Raw genomic sequence first — 18,328 nt, 5'->3', positions numbered from 1 at the left:
ATAACTAAAATTCTCAGTTAGATCTGTGTAAATGAGGGTTAAAGTCAAGGATGTGATTCAGATTGTTCAAGGAGAATGAGAAAGGAGATTCAGGTTCAAACTCTTGGAATGTCAGTATTTCAGGGATTATAAAGTTATAATGATTTTGCAGCTAGAAAAAAAGAAAAATTATACAAGTGTATACTTGTATACACTTGTATAAAAGTATACAATCTAACCCTCAAAAGTGAGGTTTAATTGTACATAAACAGAAAGCAAAAAGGCAGGACCTATCTTTCTTAGTAAAGACAAGATAATTTCTAAAGTAATGTTTTATTTCTCACTCTTTAGGAAATAGATGAAGAGGAAAAGAGGAGAATTAAGAGAAGAAGAATACTTCAAATACTTCAAGGACTCCGCAGAAATATTTCCTCCAGCAGTAATAGTTGCATATTACAATAATTATTTACATATCACAACTCTCTGGGGCTTTTTTGTTCCTGTTCACTAACCTCTAAAATTCTGGGAACTAAAAATAAATAAAATGCATAAAAATATATTGAACCATTTACTCAGGTATGAAGGTAAGGTGTTAATAGTTGATCAAAAATTGTTTTTCTATAGTTTAGTCATTTAAATTATTTCATACTTAATAAGATTATGTGAAAAATAAAGGACATTTTATTATTGCTTTATTTGAGAGTGGTACTGGGCTACGTCTAGGAAGGAAAGCTTTCTCTTAGAGCCCAGAGTCACCCCTTTAAGCTTCCACATATGAGTTGGGAGTGGGGAACAATGAAAGTGAGTGATTTAGGGAGGTTCATACAAAGGCAGAGCTTGAACCAAATCCTGGGCCTCCTGGGGCATTATTTCTACCAAGGATTTTGTAATCAGAGGGATGCACCAAGAGGCAAAACAAATAATTAGTTTAATAGTGGAGCAGTACATAGTTCCTTTTTGGCTAGAGATTGCTCCATCTATGGGCAGTGAAGTCATGGCCATGGTCATGGTCATGGTTATGATCAGTAGATAGTCTGTGTATGAAGAGTCTGACTGCAAATAACTTTTAGTGAGAGGGAGAGTCTCCGGAGGAGAAGGGAACAATTAAAATAAAATTTGGCTTAGACTGAAAAGTGAATCAGTTTTTTGTCTTTTACCCTCATTAATTTTTAAGATTATAAGGCAATTTAGATTGGACTTAATAATTGTGCAATGTTTTTTATATTCTTTTAAGAAATGCTAGGTAATGTGCCAAATATATGAGATTCACTTAATGTGCACTTTAATGTAGTACAGTTAAATGAGTTCTTTGTGATCATGTAAGAAATTCCACTAGACAAATGCAGTTGCCAGCTTTATAGACTCATTCTGTTCTCCAAAGAGTTGTAAACTAAGCTGTGAAAATTATGGGTAGACCAGCCACACAGCTGAAAGCTGGAAATCTTGGGAGGAAATGGCAATCCCAAGTCACTGTCCTGCTGGTGTATCCATCACCCACAATCTTCACTTTGCCTCTGGCCTTTCCTCACTACCCCTTTATGTCATTGAGGAAAAATCAATCTGACCAAAACTCAAGGTATCTTAAAAGTAGGGCTGATATAATCTATTTTGGGATGAGTTTGGGCACACTTCACCCATTCCGACCCATGCTTTCACATACTTCTGAAATACCTAGCATCCAAAAACATGAATCATAAAAGCTGAGGACTAACCATAGTGTTTAAAATTCCTGTACCACATAACAACTCCATTATTGTTTAATATTGTCATTCCCATAAGAACATATCAATTTAAATTTTTATAAAGCTAACATAATCCTGACTCCAAAATCAGACAAATATGCCCACACACATGCACACAAAAAAGAACTTCAGACCAATATTCCTGATGAACACAGATGCAAAGATCCAAAACAAAGTCCTAGCAAATAGAATACAATGTCTCATCAATAAAGCCAAATACCATGAACAAGTAGGATTTATTCCAGAGATCAATGATAGTTCAACATAAGCAAGTCAATTGGTGTAATACACCACATCAATGAAAGGAAAATTAAAACCCATATGATCATATCAATAAATGCAGTTAAAGTTTTTGATAAATCCCAACACCCATTCATGATAAAAAAAAAACTCTCAACAAGATGAAAATGGAAGGAACTTTTCTCAGTATAGCTAAGGCCATTTAACAAAAGCCCATGGCAAATTTTATACTCCATGGAGAAAAACTAAAAGCCTATTCCCTTAGATCTGGCACATGGCAAGACTGCCCCCTCTCACCACTCTTATTCAGCATATTATTGGAAGTACTTGTGATAGTAATTAGGCAAGAAAAGGATATCAAGCGCATCCAGATAGGAAAGTCAAGCTCTCATTGTTTGCAGATTACATGATACTATCCTTAGAAAATCCTAAAGAATCTACTACGAAAAAAACTCCTAGAAACAATAAATTCATATAGCAAAGTGGCAGGCTACAAAATTAACACACAAAAATTAGTGACCTGCATATACACAAAAAATGATAGAGAATAAATAGGTACTAAAAAACAATCACATTCATAATAGCACCACAGAAAGTTAAATACCTTCAAGTCAACTTAACAAAGAAGTGAAAGACCTATACAAAGAAAACTATAAAAGATTGCTTCAAAAATGAAAAAGGACACAATAAAATGGAAACATATACCCTGCTTATAGATTGGGAGGATTAGCATCATTAAAATGGCAAAATTCCTCAAAATATCATACTAATTTAATTCATTCCCTCTAAAGATACCCATGACATTCTTCAAAGAGGGATCAAACACTTATGAAATTCATTTGGAATAATAAATGCCCAAGAATAGCTAAAGAAATCTTGAGAAAAAGAAGATGGGAGGTATCACTTTCCCCAACTTTAAATTTTACAACAAATCAATAATCATTAAAACAGTGTGGTACTGGAATAAAGACAGACACTCAGATCAATGAAATAGAGTTGAGTGTTCAGAGAATGACCCTAGATAGACAACCAATTAATATTTAGTAAAGGGACAAGAAAAGCAAAATGGAGCAAGAAAAATCTATTCAACAAGGTACAACTGGTCAAATGCACAAAGGTCAAATCAAAATGGATTAAAGACCTTGATAACATACCTGAAACGAAAAGGTACATAGAAGAATATGCAGGCAAAACAATCCATGACATTGAGACTAAAGTAATGTTTAAGGAGGAAACTTCACTGTCGAAACAAGTGAAAACAGAGATAAACAAATAGGACTATATTAAACTGAGAATATTCTGCACTTCAAAGGAAACAGTAACTAGAATATAAAGGTTACCCATGGAATGGGAGAAACTTTCCTCAATACCCATCAGATAAAAAGCTAATATCTAAGATCTATAAGGCACTGACATAAATTAACAAGAAATAAAACATCTAACCGCATCAAATAATGGAGAAAAGAAATGAACAGACATCACCTCAAAGAATACATATGGAGAAAAGACACATAAAAAATGTTCCACATCACCAATCATTAGGGAAATGCATATTAAAACAACAATGAGATATTTCAATGATATCAAAACAACAACAAGATATTATATATCAGAGACTGGCACACATCACAAAGAACAAGAACAACCACTACTTGCTTGGATGTGGGAGAAAAAACTCTTATTCACAGCTGGTCTGAGTATCCTCTAGTTTAGTCTTTCTGGAAAATAATATGAATATTCCTTTAAAAATTGGACATTTAGGGGCTGGAGCTGTGATGCAAGTGCTAGCCTAGGATAGACCACGGTTTGATCCCCCGACATCCCATATGGTCCCCCAAGCTAGGAGTGATTTCTGAGTGCATAGCCAGGAGTAAACCCTGAGCATCAACGGCTGTGGTCCAAAAAAAAAAAAAGACAAAAAAACAAAAACAATGAAATTGGACATTGATCTTCTATATGATCCATTAATACCACTCATAGTGATATACCCAAAGATCACAATAATATACAAAACAATAATGTCCTCTGTGCACTACTATGTTCATAGCAGCATTATTACAATAGCCAGAATCTGGAAATAACCCAGATGCCCAACAACACAAAAGTGGCTAAAGAAACTATAATACATCTACATATTAGAATGCTATGCATCTGCTAGAAAAAATGAAGTCAGAAAATTTGCCTACAATGGATGAAAATGGAGACTAAGACGTTGAGTAAAATAAGTCAGAGGGAGATAGAGAAACACAGAATACTCTCACTCATCTTTTGATTTAAGAAAAATAAGACAGTATAGTAATATTACCAAGAGACAGTAGAGATGAGGGCCAGAAGTACAATCCCAGGATAAGAAGCTTGCCACAGAAGCCCAAACATAGCACAGCGTAGGGCGCTTGCATTGCACACAGCTAACCTAGGATGGACCTCAATTTGATCTGAGTCCCATATGGTCCCCCAAGCCAGGACCTATTTCTAAGTGCATAGCCAGGTGTAACCCTTGAGTGTCACTGAAATGGAGGTAAAGTCTAGATATTTTCCTGTGGCTATTGCTAAACCAGCACCCTGCCTGCAAGCCACTGACAACAAATTCAGAAACACATTGTAAATCTCTGTGACTAGGGCCTGCCATTAAAATATCATCCATGTCATAAATCAAATATGTTTGGGGAAACTTTTTACAAGCTGAAAGCAAAACCGCATCAACAAAATATTGACACATGGTTGGTTGTATTTGCCCAGAGGCAAAGCCATCCATTCAAATTTCTGCATAGGTATCCTATTATTAAGAGAAGAAACTGAAAAGGTAAAGTCCTTTCTATCATTTGGGTAAATAAAAATGTTATTAAAACAGTCTTTTAAGTCAATTACTATAAAAGGCCAGTTTTTTGGGAATGGCTGCTGGTGAAGGTAACCCATTCTGCAACTTATCCATTGAAATCATTGACCTATTTACAGCTCTTAAATCTGATAAAAGTTTTTCAACTATCTGGTCCTTTCTTTTTTATATATAAATTTTATTTAAGCATCAAGAACACAAAGATGTTTATAGTTGGATTTAAGTCATAAACTGAATACCCTCTTCAACAGCGCAACATTTCCAACACCATTGCCTGCCCTCCTCCTCCACCTATGCCTGTATTCACAAAAGGCATTCTACTTCTATTCCGTGTCTATTTCTTTCCCTTTGATTTATTTCACTCAACATAATAGATTCCATGTACATCCACATATAGGAAAATTTTATGATTTCATCTTTCCTGATGTCTGCATAATATTCCATTTTGTATATGTACCACAGTTTCTTTAGCCATTCATCTGTTGAAGGGCATCTTGGTTGCTTCTAGAGTCTGGCTATTGTAAATAGTGTTGCGATGAATATAGGTGTGAGGAAGGAATGTTTTTTTATTGTATTTTTGTGTTGTATGGTATATTCCTAGGAGTGTGATTGAAGTGTGATCATATGGAAGTTAAATTTCCAGTTTGTTTTTTAGGAATCTCCATATTGTTTTTCATAAATGCTGGACTAGATGGCATTCCCACCAGCAGTGAATTACAGTTCCTTTCTCTCCACATCCCAGCTAGCACTGATTGTTCTTGTTCTTTGTGATGTGTGCCAGTCTCTGTGATATGAGATATTATATAATTGTAGTTTTGATTTGCATCTTCCTGATGTGGAGCATTTTTTCATGTGTCTTTTGACCATTTTAATTTCTTCTTTGAGGAAGTGTTTGTTCATTTCTTCTCCCCATTTTTTTTATGGAATTAGATGCCTTTTTCTTGTAAAGTTCTGTCAGTGCCTTGTATATTTTTGATATTAGCCACTTTTTCTGATAATACCAATAGTTTTTCCCATTCTGTGGATGGCTTTTGTATCTTAAGCACTATTTCCTTTGAGGCACAGAAGCTTCTCAGCTTAATATAGTCCCATTGATATATCTCTGGTTTTACTTATTTGGAGAGTCCTGTTTCCTCCTTGAAAATGCCTTTAATCTCAATGTCATAGAGTGTTTTAGTTACGTGTTGTTCTATAGACCTTATGGTTTCAGGCCTGATATCAAGTTCTTTAATTCATTTGGATTTGATCTTTGTGCATGGTGCTAAATGGGGGTCTGAGTTCACTTTTTTGCAAGTGGCTAACCAGCTGTGCCAACAACACTTGTTGAAGAGGCTTTCCTTGCTCCGTTTTGGATTTTTTCCCCTTTATCAAAGATTAGTTGATCATAGGTCAGGGGAATATTTTCTGAATACTCAAGTTTATTCCACTTATCTGAGGATCTGTTTTCATTCCAATACCATGCTGTTTTGATAGCTATTGCTTTGTAATACAATTTAAAAATGGGGAAAGTAATGCCTCTCATATTCCTTTTCCCAAGGATTGCTTTATCTCTTTGAGGGTGTCTATTGTTTCAAATGAATTTCAGGAGTTCTTGATCCACTTCTTTGAAAAAAATATCCTGCATATCTTTAGAGGTATTGCATTAAATCTGTACAATGCTTTGGGGAGTATTGCCATTTTAATTATATTAATCCTGTCAATCCATGAGCAGGGAGCAGGGTATGTGTCTCCATTTGCTTGTGTTCTCTCTTATTTCTTGAAAGAGGCTTCTGTAGTTTTCTTTGTATACATCCTTCACCTGTTTAGTTAAGTTGACCCCAATATAATTGAGTTTGTTTAGGAACTAATGTGAATGGGATTTTTTTTGTTTTTTGTTTTGTTTGTTTGTTTTTTGGGTCATACCTGGCAGAGCTCAGGTGTTACTCCTGGCTCTGTGCTCAGAAGTCGCTCCTGACAGGCTCAGGGGACGATATGGAATGCCAGAGTTTGAACCACAGTCTTTCTGCATGAAAGGCAAACACCCTACCTCCATGCTATCTCTCCGGCCTCAAATGGGATTGTTTTTTAATGTTCATTTCTTCTCTATCATTATTAGTTTATACAAAGGCCATTGACTTTTGCGTGTTAATTTTGTAGCCCGCCTATTTACTATATGAATCTATTGTTTCTAAAAAACTTTTAGGCAGAGTCCTTAGGGTTTTCTAAATATAGTATCATGTCATCTGCAAACAATGAGAGCTTGACTCTTCCTTACCTGAATGCTCCTGATATCTTTTTCTTGCCTAATCGCTATGGCAAGTGGTACATCCAGTTCTATGTTGAATAACAGTAGTGAAAAGGGCAGCCTTGTCTTGTACCAGATTTTAGGGGAAAGGTTTTTAGTTTATCTCCATTGATAATAATATTTGCCATTCGCTTGTGGTGGATGGCCTTGACTATATTGAGAAAAGTTTCTTTCATTCTCATCTTGATGAGTCTTTTTTTTTTTTCAGGAATGGGTGTTGGACCTTATTGAATGCTTTCTCTGCATCTATTGATATAATCATATTATTATTGTTTTTCTTTTTGTTGCTATGGTGTATTATGTTGATTGATTTATGGATGTTAAACCTTGCTTGCATTCCTTGGATGAAACCTACTTGGTCATGGTGAATGACCTTCATGATGATGCATTGAATTTTATTTGCCCGAATTATGTTGAGGATCTTTGTATCTGTGTTCATCAGGGATTTGGTTTGTAATTTTCTTTTTTGGAAGAATCTCTGTCTGGTTTTGGTAACAAGGTGATGTAAGCTTTATAATAACTATTTGTAAGTGTTCCTGTTTCTTCAATTTTATGAAAGAGCCTTAAAAGCATTGGTAGAAGTTCCTCTTGAAATGTTTGAAAGAATTTATTAGTGAACCCATCTGGACCTGAGCTTTAGTTTTCGGGAATATCTTTGATCATCATTTTAATTTCCTCAATAGTGATGGGGCTGTTTAGATATACTACCTTATTTAACTGTGGAAGGTTATAAGAGTCCTAGAATTTGTCCATATCTGCCATGTTCTCATGTTTATGGCATAGTTTCTCAAAGTAGTCCTGATTACTCTTTGAATCTCTGCTGTTGCAGAGATTTCTGTAGTGATCTCCCCCTTTTCATTTCTAATTTGGTTTATCCAATTTCTCTCTCTCAATTTATTTGTGAGTTTTGTCAGTGGTTTATCAATCTTATTTTTTTCAAAGAACCAACTTTAACTTTTGTTGATCTTTCAGATTGATTTCTGGATTTCCACTTCATTGATTTATGCCTTAGGCTTTGTTATTGCCTTCTGCCTACCTACTTTTGGTTCCATTTGTTGATCATTTTCTAATTTTATAAGCTGTGTCATTAAGCTATTCATGTAGGCCCCTTCTTCCTTCTTGTGTGCTTATAAAGCTATAAATTTTCCTCTCAGTACCACTTTTGGTGTGTCCCATAATTCTGATAGTTTGTGTCTTTATTGTCATTTGTTTCCAAGACTGTTTTGATTTTCTCTTTGATTTTATCTCTGACCCACATGTTGTTCAGTAGTAAGCTGTTTAATTTCTAGTTGTTGAAGTTTTTCTTCTGTGTTCCTTTGTATTTCACGTCTAATTTCAGTGCCTTGTGATCAGCAAAGGTAGTCTGCACGATTTCTATCCTCTTTATTTTATTGTGATACGTTTTATGGGCTATCATGTGGTCCTTCCTGGAGAATGATCCATGTACATTGGAGAAGAATGTGTATCCAGGTTTTTGAGGATTGAGTGCCCAATATATATCTACTATTCCACCTTCTTCCATTTCTTTTCAGAGCTAGTATATTTTCGTTGGATTTCAGTCTGATTGACCTATCGAGGGGTTACAGGTCAGTGTGGAGGTCCCCCATAATTAGTGTGTTAATATTGATATCTTTTTTTTTCAGATTTGTCTACAATTCTATTAGATAATTTGCTGGTCCCTCACTGGGTGCGTATATGTTTAGAAGTGTGATTTCATCCTGTTGTACATATCCTTTGATTAGTACAAAATGTCTATCTTTGTCCCTTACAACTTTTTTTTTAAATCTTTAAAAACTTTAATTAAAAACCCTTGTGTCGAGGGCTGACTTTCAATAGATCACAGAAAGGAAGCTGCTCTGCTACGTACCCTGACCCAGAAGCAGGTAGAGAAGCAGGTAGTTTACAAATAGTTTCACACCAGGTGCCCCATGAACATGCAATGCGCAATGAGCGAGGGGGCTGCCACCTTTCTGGCTGCACCCCGGTTTCTGAGAAGAGCGGCTCTCTGCACCAGCATCCACTTCTGGCAAAGGCGTGGACCCACTGGTGGGGGACCAAGAACCATTATTTCTCCAATGTGGTCAGAATCTATAGTATCAAGCAAATACGATTCCTTTGAACAATTAACTGTTTCTTCTTAAAATCATCCCTAAAGTTTCTGGTGGCATCATGCCAGATCTGACCTTTAATCTAATCTGAAGGCATTGAGTTAAAATATAGTTTTTAACATAATTTTTATTTTAATTGTAGTGGCTTACATATTGTTCACAGTAATATTCCAGGTATATATTTACATTGAATCAGGGGAATTCCCACCACCAAATTGTCCTACCACAACCGCTCACATACTGCCTCACATATCCTCCACTTTTCCCCCTAGGGGCTGCTAGAATGCGTGGTCCCCTCTGTGTCTAGTTAATTACTTAGTGGGCTTATAACTGTTTGGTCTTGGTGCCTCCATTATTGCCCCCTCTATTGGGAGGCGGGGCTAGAAAGATCAAGTTATGTGGCTTTGTTTGAGGAAGAGAATGGTAATATAATGGGGTAAAAATCGACTACGCCAACTATGAGCGGAGTCATTCTAGAGGCTCTCATCCTTGGTTTAAGGGACGATGGGGAAAAGAAGAAGGTGAAACACCACAGCAGTTCAAAAAGAGGAATCAAATAAGATATTCAGTGAGCACTGCAGCCCTAAAAATATGCACCACATAGTTGCCATGGTCTTGGGATAGGAACTATGAGAATGTGCAAGAGGAAGAAGAGAAAAGAAGAAAGAAAAAGTAAATATATAATTAGTGTGCCTTTGCAGGAAGAAATGGTGCTTCATTATATTGCAGGTCCATTTGGGGGTGAAAAGAACAGAGAAACAAGTCACACACCCAAAAGTCATAAAAATAGAGATAAAAATATATTTGCTCACATATGTATAGTGAAAAATGATTGTAAGTAAAATGAAATAAAAATAAAGAGCTAGTGTTATACAGGTCTTATACTTATGATGGAAGTATATGTTTCCCCATTGCCTTTTGAGATTTTCTTGTGGGGTGTGGGTTCCCAGGCACCTTTTCATCGCACACCCTGCCCTTCCTGAGATTGGTAAAAGATTTGAGGGGGGGGTCTTTTGTAAAGTTCTTGCAATGGGAGTCCTTTTAGGGCTAAGTCTGGTATCCAGCAATAGTCCACGTTAGGATAAGTTGGTAGGGAGAGTCACACAGCATGAGTCAGTAGGGGTGTTGGTTGTCTTTTCCTGCCAGGGATGAGGTGTGTGTTTGAGTGGATGTCCCTTTGCTCGGGTGCTGGGTACTGGTTCGTTGGGGTAGGAGGTCAGTCTTGATGCCTAATAGATTAAGAACTGAGGGTGAAGAGTTTTAATAAATTGGAAAATCTGGATGAGATTGAGGGGTGAAGGGGTAGTCGGATTCCTGGAAGGGGTATAGGGGAGAGTATTTGGAAGGGGCAGAAAGGAAGAAAGGGGAAAATAAGATTAAATAGGGAATTAAAAAAAAGGAAGAAGGAGTAGTGAGAAGAGAGGTGAAAAGTGCGGGGGCATGTCATTTTTCTTGAATATGTACGATGAGTGGGCTCCTTAGTATAAGTATGCAGGTCACCATTTCTGCTTCGATGGTCTGGCTGGTAACATGCTTCAGGTCCTAAAAGAATGTATGCCCTAGCAGGGGTCTTCAAACTACGGCCTGCGGACCACATATTGTATTTATTCCCATTTTGTTTCTTCACTTCTAAATAAGATATATGCAGTGTGCATAGAAATTTGTTCATAATTTTTGTTTTTACTATAATCTGGCCCTCCAAGAGTCTGAAGGACAGTGAACTGGCCCCCTGTTTTAAAAGTTTGAGGACCCCTGCTAGAGATAAAAGGTGTGTTAAAAAGTTTTGTCCGGACAATTTTGTAACCTGGGTATGGTATCTTGTGTGGCTTAGCTCTGAGATGCCATCTTAGGTTGTCGATTCTTTGTATCCAAGAACACCTGTGGACAGAAAAGTTGAGAGGTTATTTTGAATATATTAATCTTAAGGCATTAACACCTATTATTTTGAAATACTTCAGTTGTAGTCAGTGATTTCCCATGGTATTCTTTACCTGTAACCTTGTATAAGATCCCTAAGAGATTATTATGAGCCTTTACAGTATCAGGCTGATTACATACCTGTTCACTCTACGCTGCTGTTTCTGCAGTTGCTGGTTTCTTTATGGTTTAATGTGTGGTCGAGAGTTTATGATGTTCCTCTTTCATGTGTTCAGGGCACTTCTACCCAGTATATGTGTGGTATTTTAGTGTTCAAAGTTTCTACCCTATTAAGTCCTGTTATTTGATCTTTGAATATGAGTTGTATATATGGTGTAGTTTCTAGGTGATTTAGAATAGTGCTATCATTCTGTGTTTATCTTTCATCTTCTGACTTACTTCGTTTAACATAATATGTTCAAGTTCCATCCATGTTGCTGCAAAGTTTGTGATTGAATCATTTCTTACTGCCATGTAGTATTCCATTGTGTATAGATACCACATCTTAATGATCCACTCATCTGTTGTTGGGCATCGAGGTTGGTTCCAAGACTTGGCTATTATACTGAGTGCTGTGATAAATAGTGGGGTGCACACATATTTTGAGATGAATGTCCTTCCAGCTTGGGGGTAGATACCCAGGAGAGCAATTGCTGGATTAAATGGCAGCTCAATTCTGAGTTCCTTGAGCACTATCCAGACTTTTCTCCATAGGGGTTGGACTAGGGGGCATTCCCACCAGCAGTGGATGAGAGTGCCATTCATAACACAAACCCGCCAACAGAGATTGTTTCCATTATTTTTGATGTGAGCCATCCTCACTGGTGTATGGTGGTACCTCATTATTGTCTTGAGTTGGATTTCCCTAATGATGAATGAAGGTGAACATGTTTTCATGTGTTTGTTGGCCATCTTTCAATCTTCTTCAGTGAAGTGTCTTTTCAGTTCATCTCCCTATTTTTCTATGGTTTTATTTAGTTTTGTGGAGCTCATCTTTCTGAGTGCTTTGTATATTCTGGATATCAGCCCTTTATCGGACATGTTGAGTGCAAAAATTTTTCCCATTCAGTTGCCTGTCTTCTTGTATTGAGTATGGTTTCTTTTGCCATGCAGAAGCTTTTTAGTTTGGTTGTAGTCCCATTTGTTTATGTTTGATGCTAAAGTTCTTGCCATTGGCAATCTATCATCAAAGACTTTTTTGATATATAGGTCTTCGAGTGTTCCTCTATTTTTTCTCAATAAACTTTATGGTTTCAGGTCTGATTTTGAGGTCTTTGATCCATTTTGAGTTGACTTTTGTATATGGGGTGAGGTATGGGTCAATTTTCAATTTCTTACAGGTGGTTTTCCAGTTGTACTAACACCATTTGTTGAAAAGACTTTCTTTGTCCCATTTCAAGTTCTTGGCTCTTTGGTCAAATATTAGTTGACTATATGTCTTGGGGCTTATGGCTGGAAATTCTGTTCTAACCCACTGGTCTGAGCCTCTGTCTTTGTACCAATACCATGCCGTTTTGATCACTATGGCTTTATAGTACAACTTCAGGTTAGGTAGCGAGATGCCACCCAACTTCTTGTTTTTTAGTATGTGTTTGGCTATCCTGGGTCTTTTATGGTTCCAGATAAATTTTATAATTGATTGTTCTAAGACTTTAAAGAATGATGTCTGAATTTGGATGGGGATTGCATTAAATCTATATAGGAGTTTGGGTAGGATGGTCATTTTGACTATATTGATTCTACCTACCCATGAGCATAGGATGTTTTTCCATTTCCTTAGATCCTCTTCAATTTCTTTCTGAAATGTTTTGAAGTTTTTCTGGTATAAGTCCTTCACTTCCGTTGTAAGGTTGATCCCTAGGTATTTAATGTTTTTTGTTACTATTTTAAATGGAATTGAATTCTTAATATCTCTCTCTTCTACTTCATTATTTGTGTAGAGAAATGCTACTGTCTTTTGTGTATTCACTTTGTAGCCAGCCATTTTGCTGTATTGGTTAATTATTTCTAGGAGTTTTACTGTGGACTCTTTAGGATTTTCTATGTATATCATCATATCATCTGCAAAGAGGGATAATTTGAGTTCCTCTTTCCTAATTTGGATTCCTTTGATTCCCTTCTCTTTTCGGATTGCTATTGATAGGACTTCTAAGATTATATTGAATAAAAGTGGAGAGAGTGGACAGCCTTGCCTAGTTCCTGACTTTAGTGGAAATGCTTCTAGTTTTTCACCATTGAGGATAATGTTGGCTGTGGGCTTTCCATAGATAGCTGTAACTATCTTGAGAAAGGCTCCTTCTAAGCCTATTTTGCTGAGTGTTTTCAACATGAATGGGTGCTGAATTTTGTCAAACGCCTTCTCTGCATCGATTGATATGATCATGTGGGTTTTTTTGTTGTTGTTGTTGATGCGTGTATAGTGTTGATTGATTTATGTATGTTGAACCAGCCTTGCATGCCTGGGATGAAACCCACTTGGTCATGGTGTATAATCTTTCTGATATAGTGCTGGATTCGTTTTGCTAAAATTTTTTTGAGAATTTTTGCATCTATGTTCATTAGGGCGATTGGTCTGTAGTTTTCTTTGTTGATGTTCTCCTTGCCGTCTTTGGGTATGAGTGTGATATTAGCCTCATAAAAGAAGTTGGGGAGGGTTCCCGTCTTTTTTATGGTTTGGAAGAGCCTGTGGATCAATATTAATAAGTCTTCTCAGAATGTGTGATAGAAATCACCTGTAAAACCATCTGGACCTGGAGGTTTGTTCTTAAGGAGTTTCTTAATTACATCTTTGATTTCCTCTGAAGTGATTGTCCTGTTTAGATTTTCTAGACCTTCAGATTTCATTCTTGGTACCTGGTATTTTTCCAAGAATCTGTCGATTTCTGCTGGGCTCTCTAGCCTAATTGAGTATAGTTGTTCAGAATATGACCTCATGATATGTTGTATTTCTTGGGGTTCTGTTGTAATCTCTCCCCTTACATTTGTGATTCTATTAATTTGGGTGATTTCCCTCTTTTTTTTTTTTTTTGTTGAGTCTTGCCAATGTTTTGTCTATCTTGTTTATTTTTTTCAAAAAACCAACTCCTGGACTCATTGATTTTTTGTATTGTTTTCTTAGTTTCTATGTTGTTTATTTCTGCTCTGGTTTTTATTATTTCTTGACTTCTCATTGAGGTTGGATTTCTTTGCTGCAATTGTTTCAGTTCCTTAAGGTGATCCTTTAAATTGTTGATTTTATTATTTTCCTCTTTTCTGACATAAGCCTGTATTGCTATGATTTTCCCCCTAATTACTGCTTTCACTGTGTCCACAAGATTTGACAAATTGTCTCTTCATTATCGTTTGTCTCAAGGAATCTTTTTATTTCTTCCTTGAGTTGTTCTTTGATCCAACTGTTGTTGAATAGCATGTTGCTTAATATCCAGGTGCTTGGTTTTCTCCATTGTTTTTTCTTCCAATCAATTTTGACCTCTGTTACATAGTGATCTGATAGGGTGCTTCTGATGATCCTTACACTTGTGGTTTTATATAAGTTAGATTTATATCCTAAGGCATGGTTTATTCTGGAGAATGTTCCATGTGGGCTTGAGAAGAATGTGTATTCTGCTTTTTGCGGGTGGAGGGCCCTATATAAGTCTACTATCCATAGATCTTCTAATTTTTTATTTAGGGCTCTTATTACTTTGCTATTTTTCTGCCTGCTGGATCTATCCAGTGGTGATAGTGGAGAATTGAGATCCCCTACTACTATCACATTTCCCTTCATGTGTTTCTCTAGGTTTGTGAGTAATTGCCTCACATATTTTGCTGAGTCTACATTATGTGCATAAATATTGACCAGGGTTAGTACTTCTTGATCGATTGTTCCCCTGATCAGTATATAGTGACCTTCCTTGTCTCTGATCACTTTCTTGAGGTTGAATGCAATTTGGTCTGATATTAGGATGGCCGTCCCTGCTCTTTTTTGTTTTCCATTGGACTGAATAATTGATTTCCATTCTTTTATTCTAAGTCTGTGCTTGTCTTGCATTAGTAGATGTGTTTCTTGTAAGAAGCAGAAGTCCGGTTTATGTTTTCTAATCCAGTTCTCTAGTGTATGTCTTTTAATGGAAGACTATAGACCATTAACATTTAGGGAGATTATTGACAGAGAGGGCTGTTGTGTAGTTGCGTTGTGTAGGGTTGCTGTTGCTGTTGCAGTCGGGAATTTGGATTGTGTAATTCGTCTCTGAGTAGGTCATTTAAGATTAGTTTTGTTTGCGCAAATATTGCTAGATCATTTTCATTTGAGAATGTTTTTAGTCTTCCTTCTCATATGAATGAGAGTTTTGCTGGGTATTGGACCCTAGGTTGGAAATTTCTTTCATTCAGTCGTTTAAATATGTCATTCCACTGTCTTCTTGCTTGAATTGTTTCAAATGGGATATCTGGTTTGATTCTTATGTCCCTTCCTTTGTATTTGAGGTTTTTTTCTCCCTTATGGCTTTTAAGAGTTCATCTTTCTCTTTGTTTTTTGACATTTGGATTACTATATGTTTTGGTGTTGGCTTATTAAGGTCTATTTTATTAGGGACTCTTTTTACTTCCCGGAGTTGCATCGAGCTCACTTTCCAGAGGGTTGGAAAATTTTCTGCTATTATTTCCCTGACCACTTGTTCTTCCCCTTTCCTGTTTCCTCCCCATCTGGTATACCTACAATTCTTATATTATAGCTTTTGTCTTTGTTTATTAAGTACTGGACTTTCCCTTCCAGTGCTTTGCCTTTTATTTTCTTGTTGGTTTCCTGGATGGTTTTTGATTGCAGTTTTTCTTCGAGTTGTTCTATACACTTTTCCAGCTGTGAAATTCTACTCGTATAGCTTTTTACATTATTTATTATTTCCTTAAATTCCATTTGTATGGAATTTCTCATATACTGTAGCAGTTCTTCTCTTAGTTGGTTGATTTTTTTTCATCCACGGTTTTCTTGTACTCACTGGCTAGTGCTTCTTTCATTTAATTTACCATGATTTGCATTTCTTTTTTCATGGCTGTTTTTAGATCTTTATCTCTTGGATCTGTTCATTTTGGTGGACTTGGAAACTTGTGTTTCCTTTCTTATCTCCAGATAAGATATCTCCTTGGTTTACCCATATTTCTTTGCAATTCTTGGTGTTGCCTGGTTTGCAGGGCCTTTTGATTAGAGAAAGCTTTTGCCACCTGCATTGTTTGATTTAGATATTTCTGATTTGTTTGGTATTTTGTTTCCAATTTTATGGGCTCTTAATTATTTAAGAAATTTGGGTATTAGGTCTGAGCTGGCTAGAACTATATGTTGTGTTAGGCTATATTCACGCAGTATGGTTTGTCTCCTGCTGTATTTTCATAAATACCCCATTTTCCCACACTTAAAGCATCTGATCTGAACTCTCAGGATTGGTTTTGGACCCTTACCCCTTGTTGTTGGGAGATGGTAAGGAATTGAAAGACAGTCTTTCATCCAATGAAATCCCCTGCCACACTTTGTAAAAATTACAGATGACTTCCTTGAGCAAAAGTCAATGATCTAATTCCCAGAGTTTGCATTTAAATAGGTGTGGCAGTGGGTTCATTTTAAGTTCCAGTGGGCAGCAGAGGGGGATGATTGTTAATTCCAGCATTTCTACAAGCATTTATAAAAAAAAATCCCATGACATTTTCTTTATTCCTAATAGAACTAACATAGCTTGACAATATGCATTGGCATTATCAAAGGCTAACATTTTCACCAGGAGTTTTTGAACTTCCATATATCTAGTTTGCTTTTAATCATCTCTGTTAATTTCCCCAGAAAATCTACATATGACTCAATAGCTCCCTGAAAAATCTTTATATAAATACCCTTATACTCTGTTTCTGAGTCATTTTTTGAAGCACATTTCTACATGTTGTGGTGTGAAGCACATTCCCAATCCTTTGAACAAATCTCAAAACAACATGGTATTGCCTGCTTATTTACTTCTGTGAACTCCCTTTTCCTAACAGCATCTCGTAAGACAAAATGACTCCCGCAATCATCCTTCCAGCATGACCTAGGCTATTAATTTTACTCTTAGAGCCTTCATTATAACCACATTTTCCATGGTAAATATTGAGAAATGCACAAACTGGTTTTTGCTACAATGTTGAAGTACTAGTGGGTCTAACACCCACTATTACTCCAGGTATCCAGAAATTCAATACAAAACACAGAAAGAGGCCATATTCCAAGCATGCTTTCTTAAATCAACTGAGGTAGTCCATATTTAAACCCTCAGTGTTTGAAGTTTGATTGTTTTCCTGATTGGGGGGGGTGAATTCTTTTTTTGTGATCCTGTGTTAGTACCAATTCCCATAAGAACTAGCCATTGTGGGGAAAGCAAGTCTATTCTACACTCTCTAAAGCTCTGTGAAGGAGGTGAGAATCTTATGGATACTCCTTCTGATTTGGGCCATTTTAATATTATTTAATGCACTTTGTAAGTCCATATCATCAAGTGAAACAACTACAGGCTCTTCTTTCTGGCGTAGCAACAGTTAGGATGGCAGAAAATCAACCTCAGGTTTTTGTGCTTGACTATGTGATCACGGAAATGCCTTTCTAATTTTGTTTTGTTTTGTTTTGTTTTGTTTGTGAGTCACACCCAGCAGTGCTCAGAGATTACTCCTGGCTCTACACTCAGAAATCACTTCCGGCAGGCTTGGGGACCATATGTTATGCCGGGAGTCGAACCACCATCCTTCTACATACGAGGCAAACACTTTACATGCTATCTCTCCATCCCCTGCCTTTCTATTTTTTAGCTTTATAGGTCTTTTAGAAACATTAGAAAGTGCTTCAGAAACTTTTAGTGCAAGATTAGAGTATTCAGCCTGCATTTTTCACATCTCATGATACACACGAACTGAATTATAAAAACTTGAACTTAGTTGTTTAAAATACAATTTACCAAAAAACGTTTGCAAATTTGTATGTTGTTTTCTATTCTTTGGAACTCTTACTATGCCAAACTTCTTTTTCTTTATCTTAATTTTTTTTTTATATTTGCTCCTGACCTACTGGTACTCGGGATTTACTCCTGACTCTACTCAGAAATCATGCATAACAAACTTTAGAGAACAATATGTGATGCCAAAGATCAAAGTTAGATTCAACAGTGTGAAAGATAAGCATTTATACTTCGTGCAATCTCTTTTGTCATTGTGTCAAACTTCAACTATCAAA

At 36.5% G+C, this 18,328-nt stretch overlaps 1 protein-coding gene across 1 annotated transcript in view; it reads left to right on the top strand.

Annotated features, from left to right (window-relative positions):
• Positions 1–18,328, top strand: part of LOC126006799 (guanylate-binding protein 6-like) — a 150,201-nt gene that overhangs the window by 75,390 nt on the left and 56,483 nt on the right. The window lies entirely within an intron of this gene.

Source organism: Suncus etruscus, chromosome 4 (genome assembly GCF_024139225.1).
Source record: "Suncus etruscus isolate mSunEtr1 chromosome 4, mSunEtr1.pri.cur, whole genome shotgun sequence".
Classification (NCBI taxonomy): domain Eukaryota; kingdom Metazoa; phylum Chordata; class Mammalia; order Eulipotyphla; family Soricidae; genus Suncus; species Suncus etruscus.
Note: the sequence above shows the minus strand (reverse complement) of the source record. Positions and strands in the feature narration are given on the sequence as shown.